Source organism: Mirounga angustirostris, unplaced genomic scaffold (genome assembly GCF_029215605.1).
Source record: "Mirounga angustirostris isolate CCGP_5_RB_7025 unplaced genomic scaffold, mMirAng1.0.hap1 SCAF_4, whole genome shotgun sequence".
In the NCBI taxonomy this organism is placed as follows: domain Eukaryota; kingdom Metazoa; phylum Chordata; class Mammalia; order Carnivora; family Phocidae; genus Mirounga; species Mirounga angustirostris.
The window spans coordinates 42236751-42261101 of record NW_026991712.1 but is presented as its reverse complement, the minus strand read 5'-3'; the positions used below and the strand labels follow the sequence as shown (position 1 = coordinate 42261101).

At 39.6% G+C, this 24351-nt stretch overlaps 1 long non-coding RNA gene across 1 annotated transcript in view; it reads right to left on the bottom strand.

The window, feature by feature from the left end:
• Positions 1–23144, bottom strand: part of LOC135364092 (uncharacterized) — a 106677-nt gene extending 83533 nt beyond the window's left edge. Inside the window, exon 1 of the long non-coding RNA XR_010410591.1 lies at positions 22121–23144. This is a non-coding gene — a long non-coding RNA (uncharacterized LOC135364092). The remainder of the gene's footprint in view (positions 1–22120) is intronic.
• Between the last annotated feature and the right edge of the window lie 1207 nt (positions 23145–24351).

The window sequence follows — 24351 nt, the reverse complement described above, 5'->3', positions numbered from 1 at the left end:
CAACTCTGTCCATCAAAGTACCAGTAGTGATTTCTTTTGTGGGTATATTAATCTCACAGAAAATAAGCATTACGATTTAGACAATAAAGCTTGCAAAGACCTGTCAAATCTGTATTTTTTAAATGCTTTACATTACATTCTTCCAAAACACACCCCACTGCATTGACCTTTAAGCACATTAACCTCTGCAGGGAAATTCCTTTAATCCATATTATATGCATAAAACCTCTAATTCAGCATTTAGTGAGGAAAATAGATTGTAGTTGGTGCTAAAATGTCAGTGAGTCACCCACATCTGACAGTAGATTTGCTGAATGACAAACAACAGCATTAAGCTTGTCTTAAAAGAAAATGGAGCATGGCTAAAAACACTGGTAGGTCCAAGGCAAATGTTCAAAAAATAGGCACATTCTAGTACACCAATATCTGACTTACAAAGATTCCTACATATAAATTGTAGGTTGCAGTTTTCTGGTTTTTCCTTATTCCTGGCCACAAGATAAATACCCTAATTTGCCCAACCTCTTCTCCTCGCTTTCCCATTTCTTGCCTTTCACTCCTCACAACTTGGTGGATTTTAGACATGTCTTCTTTTTTTTTTTAACCGAAATATATTTGACATGTAACATTGTGTAAGTTTAAGGTATTCAACATGTTGCTTTGATATATTTTGATATTGTAATATGATTGTCTTTGGAGCGTAGGCTAACACCCCTATCATCACATAATTATCATTTCTTTTTTGTGCTGGGAATAATTAACACCTAGTCTCCTAGCAAGTTTGATGTTTATGATACAATATTGTTGTCTATAATCACTGTGCTTGTGCATTAGATCTCTAGGACTTCTTTATCTACTAGTTCTTTCTGAAGCATCCACATGTCCTTATCGCCCTCAATCCTCTCCTTCTTCCAAGCTCTCCTTTAACTCTTCCACTGTGACTTCAGAAAATTTCCATGCCTTTTTTCTTTTCCTTACTTTGTTCCATTTATGAGTCAAATAAAATCACTGTAGTCACGACTGAGAAGCATTAAGTGTACTGTTCACAACATCGTAAAATCTAGAGAAAGGAAAGCCACACAGTTAGAAGTGAACTATGGCATAATAAGGGATCAGCATCTCGACCACTGAGCCCTTCAAAACACCCACAAAATCTTCTCTCTCTAATTTAGCATCATATGTCCCTCTGGTTTGACTGATCGGCTTCAAGGGCAGACATTCAAAGTAAATTCAAAACAGTTTCTTACCTATTTTTAATTTTTCTGTTTTATTCACTAGCATTGTACATACTGTTTTCTCTTTATTTTTTTTTTAATTTTAAATATATAGTCATTTGTTTCACTGTGCTAATAAGACGTTGTAAGCTTTCAAATTAGTTCCATCACATTTGGAACCTTTTTCCAAGCGATATACTGAGTCAAGATGCAAATGAATGCTTAAAGAGTGACCCACTGTACATCGATGACCATATTATTCAGTGTTTTCCCCATAGACAAACCTTATCTATTCAATGCTGCATCTAAAACTAAGAGTTGCTCATTTTTGTGTGTAGGTTTTTTGCCACCCAAAATTGAAAGAGTTAATCATTTCAAAGATTCAGAATTCTCTAAGCACCTTTCAATTTATTTTCCAAAGGCAAACCAAATGCTCCAAATCTGTTTAAAAGGGATAAAGAAGATGTAGTCCGTATATACAATGGAAATATTACTTAGCCATCAGAAAGGATAAATACCCAATATTTGCATCAACATGGATGGAACTGGAGGAGATTATGAGTGAGCTAAGTGAAATAAGTCAAGCAGAGAAAGACAATTATCATATGGTTTCACTTATTTGTGGAACATAAGGAATAGCATGGAGGACATTAGGAGAAGGAAGGGGAAAATGAAGGGGGGGATATCAGAGGGGGAGACAAACCATGAGAGACTATGGAATCATACTGAGAGTTTTAGAGGGGAGGGGGGTGGCGTATGGGTGAGCCCGGTGATGGGTATTAAGGAGGGCACGTACTGCATGCAGAGCACTGGGTGTTATACGAAAACAATGAATCATGGATCACTACATCACAAACTAATGATGTACTGTATGGTGACTAACATAACATAATAAAAAAAAATTATAAAAAGAAAAAAAAGGGTGATCCTTGGTCAGAAATCTGGGGATTTGGGAGGGGGCAATGTATGGTTCATTCGGTGAATCTAACATTCCCCATTTTACAGCACATGTGTATATTCAACATTTCTTCATTCACTTACTTGCCTCTTTGTTGTCTTTCCCACTAAGGAGTAAGCTCTGTAAGAGCGGGGATCTTGTCTGTCTCTTCTTCCCCAGTGTCCCGGTACCTAGACTGGCATAAAGTTGATACTCAAGAAACAACTTTTGAGCAAATAAAATATTTAATTAATCAGTTAATTATTTTGATAATTTAGGTTCTGGTTGGCTTTGCCTTTACTTATTTCATCATTTTAAAAAGAAAAAGAAGACTTGAGCATGTGTATGCTAGATTTAGAATCCTAGAAACTAGAGCTGGAAGGGAGCCTAGAAATTGTGTCATTTAAAATATTGATTTTATAGCTGAGGGAATAGGGTAATAGGGAAACAGGCTAAGTCATATGATGCCCAAGGCCCATCAGAGCTGGGTAATGGCCAAGTTCCTATCCCAGTCATTAAACCACTGGGCCTCTTTGGGGGACACAGAGCCTATCCTTCCCATAGTAGGAGCTGGTGTGATCTTATTGGCTCACCAGAATATATGTAGATCTCTATTTGCAAAATAAAACAAAAGGTGTGATAAAGGATTGTGTGACAGAAGCAGGATATTTCCCTGCATTGTTTTCATTTAGCCGACAAACATTTATGCACCGGGGACATGAGTGGCTTGTGGGAAAACCAGAACGAAGAGCACAAGCACCACCACGTGTACCAGCCTTGACCAGGTCCAGAGCTTAGACACAGCTGAGCTTGGGAGGGAACGTGGGGCAGGTTCCAGTAGACAAAGTTCAGAGTCATTGTTTCACTTCATCTTCACAACCACCCCATAAGGCAGCAAGGAAGACACTGTTCCAGTTGTACAAATGAGGAACCTAAAGGTGAAAGTAGTTGGCAAACTGCTCCAGGTCACACGGGTAGTTGGTGACAAGAGACAAAATGAAGTCCTCTTATCCCATGACAGTTCAATGTATTGTTTTCACTATGCAAATGTGTGTACTTTCTTGGTCTCAAATTCTTTTTTTTTTTTTTTTTCCTGAATTAGTTGGATTTAAACCTACCTCCTACCTCCTGTCCCCAGATCAGGATCTGAGCTCTTGGCTAAGATGTTTACACACTCTTTACTTTTGTCTGAAAAAATAATTATTATTTGCTCTCCTTAGTGCTCTACACAGGGAATGCATTTCTCTTCTTACAAGTCTTCAAATGGTTAACTGACAAATATAGTAAACCCTAGAAGAATGTGTAGCCTCAAGATTCTGTGGTTTCACGGTTTCCACTGCAGAATATATACTAAACTTTCCCCTTCTCTCTCCTCTCTGCTACCCATAAAAACATATATACACGGTGTGATTATATGGCACCCCCTTTCCACCTGAAATTGTTATCATCACAAGCACTCGTGGATTAGACTAAGGCAAATATAACAGAGGCCACTGGTGGGGCTGAAGTGGAAGATCATTGGGGGTACACCATAAGAAAAAATCTGAATAGGTGCTGTGGTGGGAAGAGAGGTAATGTACGATGGCTGGATCACAGAAGGGGGTCATTGGCAGAAAAGGAATATCCAAAAAGAAACCTTAGGAGATGCTAAAATAGGAGACAAGTTGCTGAGACTAGAACAAAGATAGAATAAATAGTGCAATTACCCCCAGTTGCCTCTGACCATCTCTGCAGCAAAATGCCAACCGGGTACTTCAGTTTTTGAAGAAACCAACTGGAGAATATTGGTGAAAAGGCGAATTGTGTCTTCAGTGCCTTTTTTAAGGGACCCAAGGCACAGACAGCTCTTCTCATGTGGCCATGACCATGGCCGGCTGCAGCAGCTTAGCAGGGCCACTACCAATAGAGGGTCCCTGTGTGGCAAGCCTCAGTCATCCCATCCTCCATCATTTGGCCCCCCTAGAGGCCTGGGTGCATCCTGCATGTCTAAGCTCCATTCACCCCTCTCCTTGTGCACAATCTCCCCCCACTGTCTACCCCTTAGATCTATGGTACACATATCCACTGCACCACAGTCCACTCTTGTAAGGACAAACTGTTTCCTTGAAAGCCAGCTCACAGGTTTAAGCAGAATTTTGAGTTCCCCAGATATGGTCCACCCAGAGCTAGGCACTGGGTGGGCACATCCCTTTGGCATCTCCCCACTGTCTCCTGTCCTCAGCAAGAACAACCAGATGTCCGTGAGTACTTGGGACCAAGGCAGGACCCTGACTACTTGGGTCTAGGGGTAACATTGAAACTTGGAGCCATATGGGTAAAAGAAGCCAGTAAGTTTTCAGGTTCAGAAATCCCGAAGTAGTTCTTCACAAAACCAGTAATTGTGGTTTGCAGGATTTCTGACACCAAAGCCCAGCTTCCTACTGATAAGATGAGGGGGTGGAAAAAACACAGAAATTGTGTAGGATACAGTTAACCTGTGAACAAGTACACATCTTTTAGACTTAGACATGAAATAGGGCATGAATGTATTCCCCAAATTAAAATGGATGTCTTAGACACTCATAGCCTAAACTAAATAATCCCCCCAGCTTTATTACCTTTTATATTAATTTGAAGAGAAACTTTCAACTTTGGATTGTAGAACAATTGTAAGGACAATGGATGCTTCCCTTGGCTCTTCCCTGGAGGTAAAAGCATAAAAGCATAGCTTTAAAAAGCCTATCTAGTTGTTTGTTAAGTGTGGGGAAATGGAGGTTAATTAATCTAGTTTTGGGAATGCTAGATAATATCTGTGTTCAGTCGCTTATACATTATGCTGTCCAATTAATTCTTCCCAAGGACGTTAACACAAGATTATTCAGCTCAAAACTTCTGGCTTGAAACTTTTCAAGGTCCTTGGGGTGACCATGAGAAAGAACACATTTAAGAAACTATCACCTTCTTTTAGTCTTTCATCCTAGTTGGATGCTGTGCTCTTCTCAAAGGTTAACGAGGTTGCAGAACCTTCAGGGAGTGTGGCCAGGACACCCATTTCAATTGCTCTCACGTGCTTCTCTTGTTTAATTCTCGGAAGCAAAGTCTGGAGCCTGTGTTCCAAGATGCCTGCCATTCAGCCCACCAGGGCTTCCTTCAGAAGCTGCCTGGGCCCAGAAACAGTCAGACGCCCTTGGAATCTTTAAACGCTTTTCTGACAGAAGGTTTGGCTATTTCTTCTCCCGGTGCTCATTTTAAAGTTAAGCACATGAACACACATTTTTTGAATCCCAAAGAAGACTTTTAATTGATTCCCTGAATATTTTAAGGTCTACTAATTCCATTGATGTTGCAAAACTGCAATTCATTCCAGATACTGTTCTAATCACATTCATTCACAGGCTTATTTTTCCCTGCCAGCTAATATTTTACCTTACATCAATAAATCTTCAGCTTTCTAGCAAAATTGTGTACAAAATAAAATGAATTGCCCCACCTCCTGATTGTTCCACAGGGGTTGGGTTACCCAACACCCCTCCCTCGGAGATGATAAACTAAAGAATGCATATGCTACTCATTTGTGACATGTAAAACTGGATTATTTCAAGTTTTCTTGCATAGTCGACCCATTTAATTTTTTCTTTTATCTTACATAAAGTGAGAAAGGAACATAACTGTCACTCAGATGTAGATGAAAGACCTGACAGTAGGTTAAAATAACTCATACACCAATGTCCTCTATGGGACATGACTTCTTTTCAGTAATGATGTTTAATTAGGATGTATCCATCCATGGTGTCTTTGTCCATTCTTGTGTACTGGCAATAGCTTATGAAAAAAAAAAAAATGGCCCATAATCAAATGTGCAGCATATGTCATTAAAACAGAAAACAGGTAAATGACCCACATGGCAAACTAACCGAGTCTCCTGGGATCATTTGCTAATGCTGTGTGTACTGGAAGAAGAGGAAGTGGGAAAGCCCATCCACAGAGCTCAGAGCTAGATCTCTCCAGATGAACTGGTAAATCTTCTGTCATTAAACAATAAGAGTCCAAGAGATATAGAATTATGGTTAAGAAACCGCATGGCCCTGGGGCACCTGGGTGGCTCAGATGGTTAAGCATCTGCCTTCGGCTCAGGGCATGATCTCCAGGTCCTGGGATCAAGCCCCATGTTGGGCTCCCAGATGAGCAGGGATTCTGCTTCTCCCCCACCCTCTGCCTCTCCCCCTGCTTGTACTCTCTCTGTCTCTCTCTCAAATGAATAAATAAAATCTTAAAAAATAAGAGAAGCCACATGGCCTTGACTTCTAGCAATGCTGCATATAAGCTGTGAGCTTGGGTAAGATAATTAACCTGTGTGAAAAGTACATTCTTCTTATATTGAATATAAAATAAAATTTTGCAGGTAAGGTGTTTAATACAGTACCTGGCATATAATAAGCCCTTTAAAAATGTAAGCTAAAAGAAAAAAAATAGTTGTGTTTTGCATTCAACTACCATCACTTCTCTTAAACTGGGTTTTATGTCATAATCATAAGCCAAAAATTTTTCTACAAGGCCCTAGAGACATTACTTGACTCCCACGTCACTACCTCATTATAAAAACATCACTACCCCTCTCATCATCCACTTCTACCCTCCCACACTCACTTAACTCCAGCCATACCAGCCTCCTGGTTGATCTTAGAACATGGTAGGTACAATACTGCCCAAGAGCCTTTCTAGGTACAATTTCCTATGCCTGGAAATACTCTACTACCAGATTTCTTCATGGCTTATCCTCACAATTCCTGTAGGTCTTTGCTCAAACCTCAGTTGTTTAAGGAGGTCTCCCCTAATTATCCTCATTTAAAATTCCACCCCTGCTTCCCAACATTCCATATCCCTGCCTTTTCTCTGAAATATTTATCACCACCTGACATACTATACATTTTAGTTGTTTATGTGTATGTTGACAGTCTCCTCAACAGGAACATAGGTTTTGTAAAGAGAAGGCCTATTTTTCTGTTTTTGAAAGTAAAAAAAGAAGAAAATAACAAACATGAAACACAGAAAGGCAAAATAGTAGTGCACAGAATTGAGATACAAGACAAAAAATTAGCATAAAACTTGAGAGAGGAGTAAATGGAGTTAAAGTATTTTAAGACCTTTTAACATCAAGAAAATGGATAAAAAGAATCAAACAATATTAGTCTCTGATAATTTAAAGATACATATTTTATACTTCAGGATAAGCCCTGAAAGAGTCGCAACTGTACAGCTACCAAGCTGATGTGATGGAGGAAGGGAGACAAGAATACATTATTAATAGGGGCGCCTGGGTGGCTCAGTCGTTAAGCGTCTGCCTTCGGCTCAGGTCATGATCCCAGGGTGCTGGGATCGAGCCCCGCATCGGGCTCCCTGCTCTGCGGGGAGCCTGCTTCTCCCTCTCCCCCTGCTTGTGTTCCCTCTCTCGCTGGTCTCTCTCTGTCAAATAAATAAATAAAATCTTTAAAAAAAAAAAAATACATTATTAATAAATTATCTATCAAAACACAAGGCAAGAAAGAACAAAAATAGGAGAATAAAGAAGGTTAGGTAAATTGAAAACATATAAAATGGGAGATTTAAACTCAAATGTGTCAGTGATTATAGCATATGCTCCTATTAAAAGACAAAAATGGTCATATTGAACTTTTAAAATTCACTATATGATGATTATAAATAATACATCTCAAAATAAGAAACAAAATTTGAAAATAAAAGGATAAGCCATCAAGCCATGAAGAGAACCATTAATGAATATTACTAAGTCAAAGAGGCCAATTCGAAAAGTTTACATATTGTATGATTCCAACTATATGACATTCCAAAAAAGGGACACCTATGGAGACAATAAAAAGTCAATGGTTGCTAGGAATGAGGGGGAGGGGAAGGAATGAATAGAACAGAGAGGATCTTTAGAGCAGTGAAAATAGTCTCTAGGATATTATAATGATAGATATATGCCCTTATACATTTATCCAATCCCATAGAGAGCATACCAAAAGTGAATCCTAAGGTAAACTACGGATTTGGGTAATGATGATTGTGTCAATGTAGGTTCATACTTGGTAATAAATGTACCATTCTGGTGAATGATATTGGTGATGGGGGAGGCTGTGCATGTGTGGAGACCGGGGGTACATGGGAAATCTCTGACCGTCCTCTTGATTTTGTTAAAACGGCTGCTCTAAAAATAAATTCTTTAAAAACATATACAATTAAATGTCCAAATCTTAAAAATAAATCTAAGAATTAGAAAAATCAGAATAGTCCTATAATTCTTAAATTTATTAAGTCAGTAAGTAAAAATTCCCACCAAAAGAACTCCAGATCCAGGTTTTATTGGTGAAGAAATAACTACAATTCTACATCAACTTTTCAGAGAAAATAAAAATAGTTCATTTTTATGAGACTAGCAAATGACAGCCTTTTTATGAGACTTGATGCCAAAACCTGACAAAACAATTATAAGAAAGGAACTGTGGACCAAGCTCACTCATTTACATATGATTCCAGTACTATACACAGATAGCAAGACTCAGTATTACAAAAATATTGGTTCTCCCTCAAGTTTTTTATATATTCAAAGAAATCATGTTTAAAACCCCAACATTTAGACTGAAACAGGAAGAAACTGACAACTTGAATAGGCCAATAACCAGTAACGAGATTGAAGCAGTGATCAAAAACCTCCCAAAAAACAAGAGTGCAGGGCCTGATGGATTCCCTGGGGAATTCTACCAAACATTCAAAGAAGAAATAATACCTATTCTCCTGAAGCTGTTTCAAAAAAAATAGAAACAGAAGGAAAGCTTCCAAACTCATTCTATGAGGCCAGCATTACCTTGATCCCCAAACCAGGCAAAGACCCCATCAAAAAGGAGAATTTCAGACTGATATCCCTGATGAATATGGATTCCAAAATCCTCAACAAAATCCTAGCTAATAGGATCCAACAATACATTAAAAGGATCATCCACCACGACCAAGTGGGATTTATCCCTGAGATGCAAGAGTGGTTCAACATTTGCAAATCAGTCAATGTGATAGAACACATTAATAAGAGGAGAGAGAAGAACCATATGGTCCTTTCAATTGATGCAGAAAAAGCATTTGACAAAATACAGCAGCCTTTCCTGATTAAAACTCTTTAGAGTATAGGGATAGAGGGAACATTCCTCAAGTTCATAAAATCCATCTATGAAAAACCCACAGTGAATATCATCCTCAATGGGGAAAAGCTGAGAGCCTTTCCCTTAAGATCAGGAACACATCAAGGATGCCCACTCTCGCCACTATTGCTCAACAGAGTACTAGAAGTCCTAGCAACAGCAATCAGACAACAAAAAAAAATAAAAGGTATTCAAATTGGTAAAGAAGTCAAACTCTCTCTTTTCACAGATGACATGATACTTCATGTGGAAAACCCAAAAGACTCCACCCCCAAATTACTAGAACTCATACAGCAATTCAGTAATGTGGCAGGATACAAAATCAATGCACAGAAATCGGTTGCTTTCTTATACACTAACAATGCAACTGTAGAAAGAGAAATTAGAGAAACAATTCCATTTACAATAGCACCAAAAACCATAAGATACCTCAGAATAAACCTAACCAAAGAGGTAAAGGATCTATACTCTAGGAACTACAGAACACTCATGAAAGAAACTGAAGAAGACACAAAAAGATGGAAAAACATTCCATGCTCATGGATCGGAAGAATAAACATTGGCAAAATGTCTATGCTACCCAGAGCAATCTATACCTTCAATGCCATCCTGATCAAAATTCCAATGACATTTTTCAAAGTGCTAGAACAAACAATCCTAAAATTTGTATGGAATCAGAAAAGACCCCGAATCACCAAGGAAATGTTGAAAAAGAAAAACAAGCTGGGGGCATCATGTTGCCCGATTTCAAGCTATATTTCAAAGCTGTGATCACCAAGACAGCATGGTACTGGCACAAAAACAGACATATAGAGCAATGGAACAGAATAGAGAGCCCAGATGTGGACCCTCAACTCTATGGTCAAATAATCTTTGACAAAGCAGGAAAAAACATGCAATGGAAAAAAGACAGTCTCTTCAATAAACGGTGCTGGGAAAATTGGACAGCCACATGCAGAAGAATGAAACTCGACCATTCTCTAACACCATTCACAAAGATAAACTCAAAGTGGATGAAAGACCTCAATGTGAGACAGGAATCCATCAAAATCCTAGAGGAGAACATAGGCAGGAACCTCTTTGACATTGGCCACAGCAACTTCTTTCAAGATACATCTCCAAACGCTAGTGAAACAAAAGCAAAAATGAACTTTTGGGACTTCATCAAGATAAAACCTTTCTGCACAGCAAAGGAAACAGTCAACAAAACCAAGAGGCAACCCACAGAATGGGAGAAGATATTTGCAAATGACACTCCAAGATCTATAAAAAACTTCTTAAACTCAACACCCAAAAGACAAATAATCAAGTCAAAAAATGGTCAGAAGACATGAACAGACACTTCTCCAAAGAAGACATACAAATGGCTAACAGACACATGAAAAAATGTTCATCATCATTAGCCATCAGGGAAATTCAAATCAAAACCACACTGAGATGCCACCTTACACCAGTTAGAAAGGCAAAAATTGACAAGGCAAGAAACAACAAATGTTGGGGAGGTTGTGGAGAAAGGGGAACCCTCTTACACTGTTGGTGGGAATGCAAGTTGGTACAGCCACTTTGGAAAACAGTGTGGAGGTGCCTCAGAAAATTGAAAATAGAGCTACCCTATGACCCAGCAATTGCACTACTGGGTATTTACCCCAAAGACACAGATGTAGTGAAAAGAAGGGCCATATGCACCCCAATGCTCATAGCAGCAATGTCCGCAATAGCCAAACTGTGGAAAGAGCAGAGATGCCCTTCAATGGATGAATGGATAAAGAAGATGTGCTCCATATATAAAATGGAATATTACTCAGCCATCAGAAAGGATGAATACCCAACTTTTACATCAACATGGATGGGACTGGAGGAGATTATGCTAAGTGAAATAAGTCAAGCAGAGAAAGTCAATTATCATATGGTTTCACTTATTTGTGGAACATAAGGAATAGCATGGAGGACATTAGGAGAAGGAAGGGAAAAATGAAGGGGGGGAATCAGAGGGAGAGATGAACCATGAGAGACTACGGACTCTGAGAAACAAACTGAGGGTTTTAGAGGGGAGGCGGGTGAGGGGATGGGTTAGCCTGGTGATGGGTATTAAGGCGGGCACGTATTGCATGGAGCACTGGGTGTTATATGCAAACAGTGAATCATGGATCACTACACCAAAAACTAATGATGTATTGTATGGTGACTAACATAACATAATAAAATAAAATTTAAAAAATTAAAAAAAAAATACCCACTATTTATTTCTAAAGAAACTGAAAAGCGTTTTCTCAAATTATATAAAAATGCAAGTGGCTGGGGCCCCTGGGTGGCTCAGTCAGTTAAGCATCTGCTGGCTCAGGTCATGATCCCAGGGTCGTGGGATTGAGCCTTGCATCAGGCTCCCTGCTCAGTGGGGAGCCTGTCATTTGCTCCCCCCTGCTTTCGCTCTCTCTCTCCCTCTAAAAAAAAAGAAAGAAAGAAAGAAAGAAAGAAAGAAAGAAAGAAAGAAAGAAAGAAAGAAAGAAAGAAAGAAAGGAAGGAAGGAAGGAAGGAAGGAAGAAAGAAAATGCAAGTGTTTAAGGATATGCAAGCTCTCTTGAAGAACAACATGAGAGAATTTGTTCCATTAGATAGCAAGACTTATTATAAAGTTATTATAATTTAGAAATGTGATGTTGGTAAAAGTATAACAAATAGGCCAATAGAATAAAATAGAAAGTCTAGAATTAGATCCACAAGTATATGGACACTTACTTTATGACAACACAACAATGCAATTTAGAGGTAAAAGGATAATCTTTTCAATAAATGAATCAGTTGGGTATTCTTATGGGAAAAAAAGAAACTTCACTCCTCCTTCCTGCCATGCATGAAAATCAATTTCCAATAAATAAAGACAAACAATGACTTTTTGGTATATGATATAGGAGAATACCTTCATTAGATTGAACTAAGGAAATATATTTTAAGCAACACATATACCACAAGGAAAGACAAATCACCACCAAGGGAAAATCTTTGAATTGGATTACATTAATACTAGGAATTTTTTCATCAAAAGATAACATTAAGAAAGTGAAAAGGCAAACTATAGATTAGGATAAAATGTTTGCTAAAATATATATAGCAATAGGCTTATGTCAAGAATATATAAAATGCTCTAAGAGCTCTTTACAGCCTGAAAGAAAAATGGGCAAGAGCCTTTGACAGACACTTCACAAAGAGAGTATCTAAATAAGGAAACATACTTAAGAGTCCTTTAGTAATCAGGAAAATACAAATTAAAGCCCCAATGATATACTACTATATAATTACTAGAATGCCTAAAAAAAAGTGCCATTACCATTATTTGCAATATATGGAGCAATGAGAATTCTTATACATGCTGATATGAATATGATTTGACAAAACATTCTGGCATTACATACTAGAGTTAAACATACATCAAACCCATGATGCTACAATCCCACTCCTAGGGTACGTACCCAATAGTAATGTATGCATAGCCACATTATTCAAAATAGCCAAAGAACCCAAAGGTCCACCAACAGAAGAATGGATAAATGAACTGTGATGTATTCATTCAATGAAATAATATATACCAATAAAAATGACCAATCTACAGTTACAATGAAACAATATGGACAGCCTTCACAAACACAATGAGTAAAAAAGTCAGACACAAAAATTGCATACTGTGTGTCTTAATCCACTCAGGCTGCTGTAACAGAGTATCATAGACTGGACAGCTTGTACAACAAACATTTATTTCCCACAGTTCTGGAGTCTGGGAAGGTGCTAGAACATTCAGTGTCCGGTGAGGGCCCTCTTCCTGGTTCACACAAATCAACCTTCTTGTCTATTCACATGGGGCAGGGGGGGCTGCAGGCAGCTCCCCAAGGTCTCTTTTATAAAGGCACTAATCCCATCATGAGGACTCCACCCTCATGACCTCATAACCTCCCATAGGCCCCACCTTCTAACACCATCACATTGGAGGTGTTAGGTGTCAACATATGAATCTGGGGGGAACACAAACATTCAGTCTATAGCACTGTGTAAATCAATTATACAAAGTTCAAAAGCGGGCGCCTGGGTGGCTCAGTTGGTTAAGCGACTGCCTTCGGCTCAGGTCATGGTCCTGGAGTCCCTGGATCAAGTCCCGCATCCGGCTCCCTGCTCAGCAGGGGGTTTGCTTCTGCCTCTGACCCTCCCCCCTCTCATGTGCTCTCTCTCTCTCATTCTCTCTGTCTCAAATAAATAAATAAAATCTTAAAGAAAAAAAAAGTTCAAAAGGAAGAAAAACTATAGTATGAAAAGGAAATGGAAGAAGGAAACAGGTAAGAAATGGAAGCGTCCAGGAAGAGGCTCTCTTGGGGGTTGGCAACAGTCTCTTTCTTGACCCAAGCAGTGATTACACAAACATTCCACTGGCAATTCCAGGGTATGAGCTGCACATATACGTCTGTGCCCCTTTCTTAAGTGTGCTTACTTCACATAAAAAGAAATTGAAATTTTGAAATAATATCCATAAAATTTTATTTCTAGGAATTTTATTTTCTAGCTATAATGCATAAAAAAAAGTTAGGTTCAAGCACCATTTATGAAAACAGAAGACTGAAAAACAGCTTAAGTGCTCATCAGTAGATGACTGGCTCAATAAATTATAACACACCCAGGAACACTATGGAAACTTTAAAAAAAATAAGGTGTCTCTATGTGTACTAATATGGGACAATCTCCAACATATATTTAAGCAAATCTTAAGCAGGAAATATAGAAGAGTGCAGAGATGCTATCATTTCATTGTGTGTAAAAATAAGGTAGAGCATACATGGATATGTGTTTATATATGCATATAATATTTCTAGAAGAATGAGTAAAATATAAAACCCAGTAACAGGGGTTGTCTCTGAAATGGGGAATTGGAACACCAGTGGTCGTGGATGGGAAAGAAACTTTCTTTTCAGTGTAACTATTGGGATCATGTTTTAATCACATATATGTTACCTTTTCAAAAGAATAAATTAAAAGGTGATGCATACTTACATACATATATATATGTAATAAGTTGAAATAATTTGATGAGCCCAGTTCCTAATTGTTGCATTTGGACATTGTATATATCGTAATGCCCTTTCTTTTGGGAACTGACATGGCCTGGAGTAGAGGCAGGGAAACAAGTACCCATGAGGCCAAAAGACAAGGGGCAAAGCAGAGACAGGTTCAAGAAGCCAGGGCAGGGGTACCTGGGTGGCTCAGTCGTTAAATGGTCTGCCTTCTGCTCAGGTCATGATCCCAAGGTCCTGGGATCGAGCCCCGCATCAGACTCCCTGCTCAGCAGGAAACCTGCTTCTCCCTCTCCCACTCCCCCTGGTTGTGTTCCCTCTCTCTCTGTCAAATAAATAAATAAAATCTTTAAAAAGAGAAGAAGAAGAAGAAGAAGCCAGGGCAAGTGTAGAAGGCACAGTCTGAACAGGGCCAGTGGCAGGGGTGATAAAGCCAAAGAAGAAGCCAAGATGTCCAAGTCACAGACACTAGACAGAAGCAAAGGCATAAGATGCAATAGACCTGCAGAAGGAAGACTGCCCAGGAGGGGAAAATCCTTTTGATAGTCACTGCTTGCTCTCAAGGGCCTGGTATTGCTGGCAAGGATGAGAAGATACCATGCTCTTTACTTATGTACCCATTTATTTGTATCGATCCAAAAATATGATCAGCCCCAGAATGAAATCTTTCCTCCACAATACCTGTTTATAGTGCTGTACACACAGTGGTCTTAAAAAGGAGCTGTTGATTCACCCCATTTCCTAAAACATAAAAACACTTTCTTCCAAGTGGTTTAGCAGGTTTTCATATTGTCAACCTGGCAGTGAACCTAGGCCACTGGCTGATGGGCAAATGAGGACATAAAAAGATACTAGCCTTTGATTTTCTTTGCTTTGTGTCCCTCATCTGGACATTCCATATTTCAATTGCATATTCCACACTATTTCTGTTAAACAGATTCATCCTGTTAACAACCATCATGTCAACATTTTACCTTTAAAATCTGTTGAAGGGATGTGGCTTTTGAAGAAAATATTCTGGGGTATCAGATGTCATACTAAGTGCTCGGTTGTATCAATCCCCAGGACCCTACAGACTCCCATGAGGACAGAAAAGCGTGTAAGGGAAGCAAACTGAACAGAGGGACAGTACCAAGGCCACAATACAAAGGAGATCCACTTTCCAAGTCATCTTCTGGCCAACAGGGTCCTTTTGCCATTTAACACATCTAGCTTCTGTATTGTGATGCCAAGTTTAGTCTTGGTGCAGTTTTCATAAATCATGTCCAAAATATGATTTCGGGAAAAAAATGCACCTTCTTATGAGCCCACTGTGTACTTGAAAGACCCAGTGCACAAATCATTTGCACCTGTACCATTTCCATCCAGTTCTAAGCTAATTTTTAAAAGGCTCTGAAAGCCTGCCAACAGCACATGTGCACAGAAGATAAAATGTAATAGCAATTAATCCAATCATCTCTGATTTAACGTTAATTTAACCCAGTGGATTATGCCTTGTTTTGTGTGCAACTGTGTTGATCCTGCTACATTTCAGAGAGCCCCCAAATCAATCAAGTCACAATCCCTAATTGCAGTCAAAATGGGGAATTCCACTCAGCAGGGCCCTTCTCTGGAGTATCTATTCCTCCCAAGGAAGAAAGGGAAGGCAAAGAAAGAGGCATCTCTAATAGCAGGCTGCTAACATCACAGCTGATGGTGTCAGGACTAGCTCTGAAGAGTGGCCTCGTGTTTGCTGGCATATTCAATTGCACTGGGGCTTCTTGCCAGAATGAACAGGAAAGGGCCGTCAGAGAAAAGCCAATAGAAAAGTATAGTTGCTGTTTAAACTAGAAACAAACAACAACATAAAAAAATCTGGGGGTACAATGCCTTCCTTTCTCCTTATTTGCAATATTGATTGAATGACTAGAGCAGTTAAAGACCTTTATTAGGATAGCTGTGATGGAAATCTAATACCATGCTACCCCCCTGAGTCTGATTTAACGGGTTACAGTGTAGATCTACATTCTTGGAACCAAGGCTAATGGGGGGAACATTTGAATTACCATGTACAAGGAACAGAGAAATTTTCAGGTTGCTAATTCCTTCTGTTTGGGTTTTATTGAGAATTGAAATAATGCAAAGTGTTGCCTGGGCTCAGGGGCGGCCCCAGAAGTTCAATTGTAGTTCAGCTTTAGTTAAGGATTAGTTAATAGATACTTCACATAAAGTGCTACCATGTTCTTTTTCATAATTTTTCTCTCCCCTCCTCCCTTCCTTTGCAGCTGAGAATAATTAACTGTTCTTTTGTGAGTGTCATTTGTTCTCAAGGAATTAAATGCCACCTTATTTCCCAGAACAAGAATTCAACTGTCATAATTATAGCTTCATTTCAGAAGCAAAAAAAAAAAAAAATCATAATTTATTACAGATTGTTCAGCATGTGAGATAGGTTTAAATGTCATTGGAAGTAAATTGTGGCATGTCATGAAGGGGTTTTAGCCACCACTGTAATTGATTTATAATTTCACATTTAAAATGAACAACATTCACCCATTGTTCTTGTATTATATAACTCTGACAGCAATCCCTTGAGAATGAAGCATTCAACTTGGTCAATACACAATAATAATAATAACAATAACAATGATATGCCAATTTTAAAGATAAGTAGTGAAATTAGCATAAGCACTAAGAACATATGTGTTAAAAATGGAAGCTCAATCTCTATAATATAAGGTAAAAATCTATTCTAGAAGGAATGCATTTTGATATTAGCATTGAACTCCATAAAATTAAATTACTCTCAGGGGTTTTAATGAAACTCATAAAATTAAGGACCATCAGAATTAAGGTTTAAACTGTTCTTTACCCAGAGTTATAAAGAAAGATACAATAATTGGAGAAGGTGGAGATGAATTTTTCCATTTCTAATTTCAAGCAGATTTAGAATCAATTCCACTTCGAATGGTAACTTATTAGGTTAGCAGTGTGACCCTAAGCTCCCAGGATTACATAGTGACCATAGGCGGTATGGTGGAAGGATTACGTAAATACTCGACAGACCGCTAAGTGCCTACACATCTATTTTATGCAAGATGAAGTGAGTCCTATGATGGTTCTCATTCTTCAAAATCACATCCATGGGTTTTCATCACTTGGATTTGGGTATAGAAACAAACACAAACTCACACGATGACAGGGACAAACTGTGCTGTTGAGAACCAAACTGCATGAGTCATGCTTTAGGCAAAATCAGAATCTTCCCAACCTACCCCCCATTCTGCAACCTATAGCCTTTTCCTTTCTGGGAAAGCCAGGACTTTATTCATTGTTTTTAAAAAGTCAATATGATAGTCTAGATACAGAAAAGCTTTTGAAAGGCAAATAATGGCATCCCAAGTTCCCCGCGTCCCAATCCCCAGAACCTGTGAATGTTGCATTATATGGCAAAGGGACTTTGCAGATGGGGTTAATTTAAGAATTTTTGAGATAGGGAGATGATCCTGGATTATCTGGGCAGGCCCTAAATGTAATCTCAAATGTCTTTACAATAGGCAGGTAGAGGAAGTCTTGACTACAGTAGAGGAGAAGACCATGTGATCACAGAAGCAGTCGGGAGCCAAGGAATGTCGGCAGCTTCTAGAACTGGAAGAAGAAAGACATAGAGTCTCCCGTGGAGCCTCCAGAAAGGACCTCTAGAAAGGCTGACACCTTGACGTTAGCCCCATAAGACTCATTTTCAGAAGTACAAGAGAACATATTTGTGCTGTATTAAGCCACAAAGTTTCTGATAATCTGTTACAGTGGCAACAGGAAACACACACAAGTTTGATCCACTACAAAGTCCACCCCAAGATTAAGTTATCTTTGTACTGAGGACAAACCAAGGGTCTGACCCCCACTCTGGCTTGGCATCGAGGCTGCCAGCTTCATCAGGACCTGGACTCCTCCTTTGCTGGCACTTAGGCAGTTCCTACAGCTGTCCTCTTTAGGGAACAGTAATCCAACAACTCGACAATGTTGCCGATTTTTTTTAACATTGAGCTTGATTTAAAAGTCACGTTTTGAGGAGTTGAATAAATGTAGTGCTTTAAAATGAACTGTGATATTATTTATGGCTTATAGAAGAGAGATTGCATTTATTTGAAAACATTAATTTATTAAGAGGTTTCTGAAATATATAGCTTGTGACTTTTCCAAACAGCATTCTCTTGATCAGGTAAAATGATTGCTTTGTAGTTGCCACTTACCATTCAATAAATGTTTGCAGGATGTCAAGGATTTACAGTGCAAATTTTAGACCCAGTTTTTGAAATAGTTATTTATTTGGTCTGCCATAATGAGAGGAAGAAGAAATAAGATACTTTAGATAAACTATGGGAATGATACATAAAACGGTTTTATCTGGGGTCTCCGGACAGTAATTTTTTATTACAAATGTGTTAAGAGAATTTTTTGTTCCTCTCTCTTTGATCCTCCACCAGGAAACACCTTCCAAGTTTTTCTCTAACAGTTTCCATCTTTCCCTGCCCTATCACTGGACTCGGGATGGCCACCACTGGACCTAAGTCATTAAAAATCTAGAAAAACTCAGTATCAGGGGTAAAAAGCAGACTCAGTCTAGCCACATTAACCGCACTGAAAGGTGAGCCTCAGGATCATCTTTCTAGCATCAGCCTATTATCCATTAATTCACTCAACAAACACCTTCATTTTATGCTGTGCAATGTCACTGAGACAGACAGAGGGTAGAACCAAGAAATCCTACCCAATACTACATAACTCTATTAGGTAATGACTGTCATTTACTGTGCACTTCCTATATGCCAGGGATGCTGGTAAATCACATTACATAACTTAACAAATATGTCCTGTGAGATAGTTATTATTACCGCCTACTTACAAATGAGGTAGTTGAGACTCAGGAGATGAGAAATTCACCCAAGTTTTGAAAAGTAGTAGTTCAGTGGCAATACTTTAGTTCAAATTCTAACTATACAAAACTCGGGGTCCTAACTTCCTTGATAGAATAAAACAATTTAGTTGCCAGAGGAAGAAGAGGAAAGGGCGTGGCACGAGAGCATGGACAACATCCTCTCAGTGATAGGGAAGACTGTGTGAGAGTAGAAGGACTTAATCGAGCCTGTGAGGACTGAGACGGAACTGAATTTATGCCGATGGTCCAGGGGGTCATCGCAGGCAGAAGGAACGACCACAGCAAAGACACTAAGGTGGGAATGCATGGAACACATGGAGGGGAAGGCTCAGGGTGGCCAGATGTGCAGGTCAGCCCCAGGAGCATCACTTGGTGCCAGATCGCAGCGATTGCTATGGCAGAAGAAGTGGAGAGCTAGCTTCAAGCAACTGGTCAAGATTAGCTGGGGAAACGGGACATACCTCTGTTGACCAGAGTTCTGCTGCAAGCAACCGATTAACATATTCAAGCTAATATCAGGCATTAACTATTGGACGGGGAAAATCCTAGGGGCTTTTAAATAATTAGTATCACACAAACTGCAACATAATTGATGTCAATAAAGAGTGATACTCCAAATAAGTCTTCTGTTATTTCTGGAGCAAACCACCTCTGCTCTTGATTCCAAAGAAAACAAGTGATGTGCTTTGGCCAGGAGCCAGGGTTGTGAGTCAGAAAACACCAATATCCCTGCCCTCCAGGAGTTACAGGACTACAGGGGAATGTGATAGGCTACATTGTTGCTCACAATATTTGCTGCCCCTCCTTCCCATCGGAATATAATATATCTCCACTTAGGACTACTTTGGCTACAGGTAGAAACAGTGTTTCTAGGCAGAAGCATTAAAGCCAAATGTGATCACACTTACATGTGGAATCTTAAACAAACAAACAAACAAAAATGAACTGAGACACAGGAAACAGAATACTGGTGGTTGCCCCAGGGGCAAGGGTTAGGGGAGAGGCAGCAAAATGGGTAAAGGTGGCCGAAAGACACAGACTTCCTAGTTATAAAATAAATAAGCCCTGGAGATGTAATATACAGCATGATGACTATAGATAATAATTCTGTATTGTATATTTGAAAGTTCTCATCACAAGAAAAAAATGTTTAACTGTGTGTGGTTTTGTTTTGTTTCACTTGACTTTGCTTTACATTTAGTGCTGAGTAAAACTGAGGCGTGACAACTGACTAATCAGCTGGGCTGAGCACACCAACTATCCTTCCCTCGTTCTCTCCTTTGCACCTGACCCTCAGTCCCCACACACTTTAAAGGTCTGTCGTCAAGGACCAGCGGAAGTGCTGCAAGGCAGTGAGTAAGCCACTCATTCACTCCGCGCACCGTCACTGAACACCTGCCCCGTGCAGGCTGCATGAGCACCAGAGACTCAGAGATGGAAAAAGAGTCCCCGAAGCTTCTCCACATCTAGTGAAAGCTCAGCCCGGAGCCACTCAATCCCAGTGGACTTACCTGGGTACTCTGGGCTAGCAAAGGGCACATGGCACATGAAAGAGAGAGATCTAGGGGACCCGGCCATGGGAGGATGGAGGAGTGGTTATCAGGAACTACTTCCTGGATGAAGTGAAATCTGAACTCGGAAGAAAAAGAGTTAACCAGACAAAGGGAGGTAGGAACCACCACTTGCAAAAGTGCAGAGCAGTGGGGCTTGGCTTCCAGAGAGCTGCCCTGTCTGGACAGACAGTGAGACAGGAGGGTGGGGCAAAGAGAAGGGAAGATTGAGAAAGGCCTTATAAGCCACATGAAGAAGTCTGGATTTTATCCCATAGCCAGTCAGAAAGCTGGGCTGCGGCATGGTCAGACTTGCATTTTGAAAAGATTTCCCTGGCAGCTCCAGGAAGGATGTGAGAGGGGCTGGCGGCTCTTGGATCAGGGAAGTTAGGTAGAAAGCTCTTTCTATAATCCAGGTGAGAAACTGAGAGGCTCTGAACTGAGACAGGACCTGTTTGCTGCCCTGAAATATGAAGGAAATAGAGATTCTCAAAGACATTTAAGGAGGAAATTAGCTCATAACTGGTGAACCGCAAGGCCAGCAAGGAAGCACCCAAGCTTTTCTGTTCCACTCTGCCTCAGTGAAGAGCTCTGAATTTTTTACATTCATATTGTAGCTTTTGCAATTAAGTTCCAAACTCACAACTTGATTAGTTATAAAATTATTCTCCTACTCTTTTCCTCTTTAGAGGCCCCTTTCTCCATTCACACTTGTAAATATGTTCCTAACAAATGTGTTCATTCATTCATTCATGCATCCCACAAATGTTTACTGACTACCCATTATGTAGAAGGCACTGTTCTAGGTGACGGGCAGATAAGAAAAACAAAACAAAGTCCTTGCCTCATGGAACTGGCAGCCTACATCATAAATATATAAATACATAAATAATTACAAAACGCAGAAATCTTTGAACGAACAGTAACAGAATGCCAAATCAAGAATAGCAGCTGTACATGTATACTCATAGAAATGTCCTGGAAGGCTCACCCAAAAAGTCAATCAGTTGAGATGTAGGCATTAATATATTTACATTTATTTTATATCAGTATCATTCTAGGAAAAAAGTTATTGGTACTTTTAGGCTGGTGCTATTACCCCAAAACACTAGCATTTAAAATACAAGGTCACATTCTCCAAAGAGCAAGCAAGGCCTCCAATTGAAGGGGCAGGAGTGGGAGGTTGGGAATAGGGAACTCTAGCCCTTTCCATCTCTGGGCTCACTGAGGCCATAAAGCCTCAGGGGATCTCTGCAAGGGGCTCACTGGAGCACTTACTTCGGTATTGACTGAGCATCTCAAACAGGTCTCGCAAGAGGTCATGGTGAGACTGGGTAAAGGTGATACACTTAGGGCTGAGTTCTGAAGTTAGACTGACTTGCACAACTGCGGCTCATTTTCCTGAAACAGAACCAAAATCCTTATTAAAGCTTTCTTTTTAAAATGTTACCAGTTAAAGAGAAATTCAGTGAGTTCTGCCTTAGTCCTGAGTTCTCTTTGTTGATAGCTAGAAGATCGAAGTTCCAGATCACTCACCCAACGGCGTCAGTGCCAGGCCTTTCTGCAGCAGCTTGTAGCTCCTGTCACCTAAAGGTAAAGAGTGTCGCTAGAGAGCTGAGCCCAGGTCCCACCGGGGGTCCCACTGGACTCACAGCTTTTCTGCAGATTGTGGAGTCTGCTGACAACTGGGCTCTGGCCACCAACCCACAACCAGTAGGACAGTGACCACCCTCAGCCACCGGCCAACAAGGTTGGATTTAAACCATTGACCCATAGGTAAAAGGCCCTCTACTTGATCTTGGCTCTTCCACACCACCGTTTCATCTGTCATCATTTCCCCAGGCCCAATAATTTGATAAAAAAGGATTTGATTAAGTACAAGATTTATGAGATTCCACACTGAGACAAATGGTAATTCAATAGAAGCCCGTTCTAGAAAGAGGGCTAGAGTATGAACAAAATTCTCTATTCCTTTATCTACATCTCTACATTCACACACACATACACACACACACACACGCATGTACACACATACCCACACATACCGTTTGGCAACTTGTCACTCAGAAAGACTAATGATAATTATTCACTTTGCACAGTTGGCAGATATAACAGGACACTACTTTGGCAGTGATCAAAAATCATCTTCTTTTATGGTTCCTAATCAAAAATTTATTTCCCATTGACTAACCCCAGGAAAAGGTTATCATCTACTTCAGTCTGTACTTATTTCACTACTAACAAGAGATCCTTTTCTCTCCCATCCTCGGCAATGCAGAATTACCATCATTCCCAAGACCTCTTTGGGTTCCTTGACCAGAAGAGGCATTTAGCTATGTCATCCATGATGTATTGCACATTTAATTGCACTATGCAGCTATTCAAAAAGCATTCAGAAGTAATCATTTAGCATTAATATCCCAGGGCAATCCAAGGTCACAGTACATTAAAAACTAATTCACAGTGGTTCAAGAATGCATTTTTCATATATGGAGTAACATAATTCTTTTATGATAAAAATGATAGTGGTGTTACAGAATGATGAGATACAAGATATTCTGAATATCCATCATTGGACCTACTGTACAAAGGGCAAAGTCAGACCTTTGTTCTTCTCATAACTCAACACACCACTAACCTGTATTAAACACTATTGACCATGTTAACCTTTTATATAACTGACCATGTTTTAAGGAGCAACAGCTCCTTATTTATTATCATAGACAATACAACCATTTAATACTTATTGTGATCATTTCACTCTCAAACTGTATTATCTTTTATTTTCTATGTCATTCTATAAGAAATTATAATATCCCCATGGGTAACTAAAGGTTTTTAAAATTACACACACACACAATTGTGTGTGTGTGTAACCTATCAATTGTCTTCCAGGAATGCTGTGGGAGACGAAATCATTATAACTTGCATCAAACATCTATCATGCTGAAACAATAGTGTCCTGAGGCAAGAGGCCCTCCATACAACATGGAATGGGCAGGCTCCATCCTCCAGAGCCTATCATCTCTCACACCCCATATACCATTCAGCAGGCAACATATCAGGAATTATTTCAGCGCTTCACAGGCAATATTGTCGTTTGTGAATATGCTAAGCTCTGCAGCCAAAGATACCAGATTACATTACCAACCCAGCGTGGGTTGTTTTTTTTTTCCCCTATTTCTTTATATTTCACCTCCCAAAATCCATCTTTCCAATCATTCCCTCTAGACTGGACCAAAAGTCATAAGTTTTGTCCTATTCAGAGGGTCATTCAAAAGGACCAACAAGTATTATCCTAACCTTGCAGTTAGGACACCATTCTAGAGCTGAGATTGGGCATACCTATAATGGAGATAAGATATCAAATCACAAAGCTCAAATAAAGTGTAAGCTTTGGCCAGTGATAACAGAAAACTGGAACAGGTACTACAGGACTAATGGTCAAAGAACAATACAGATGTTCAAGTGCTGAGTTCAGAAGCAATAACATCACTGGTCTCCACCTG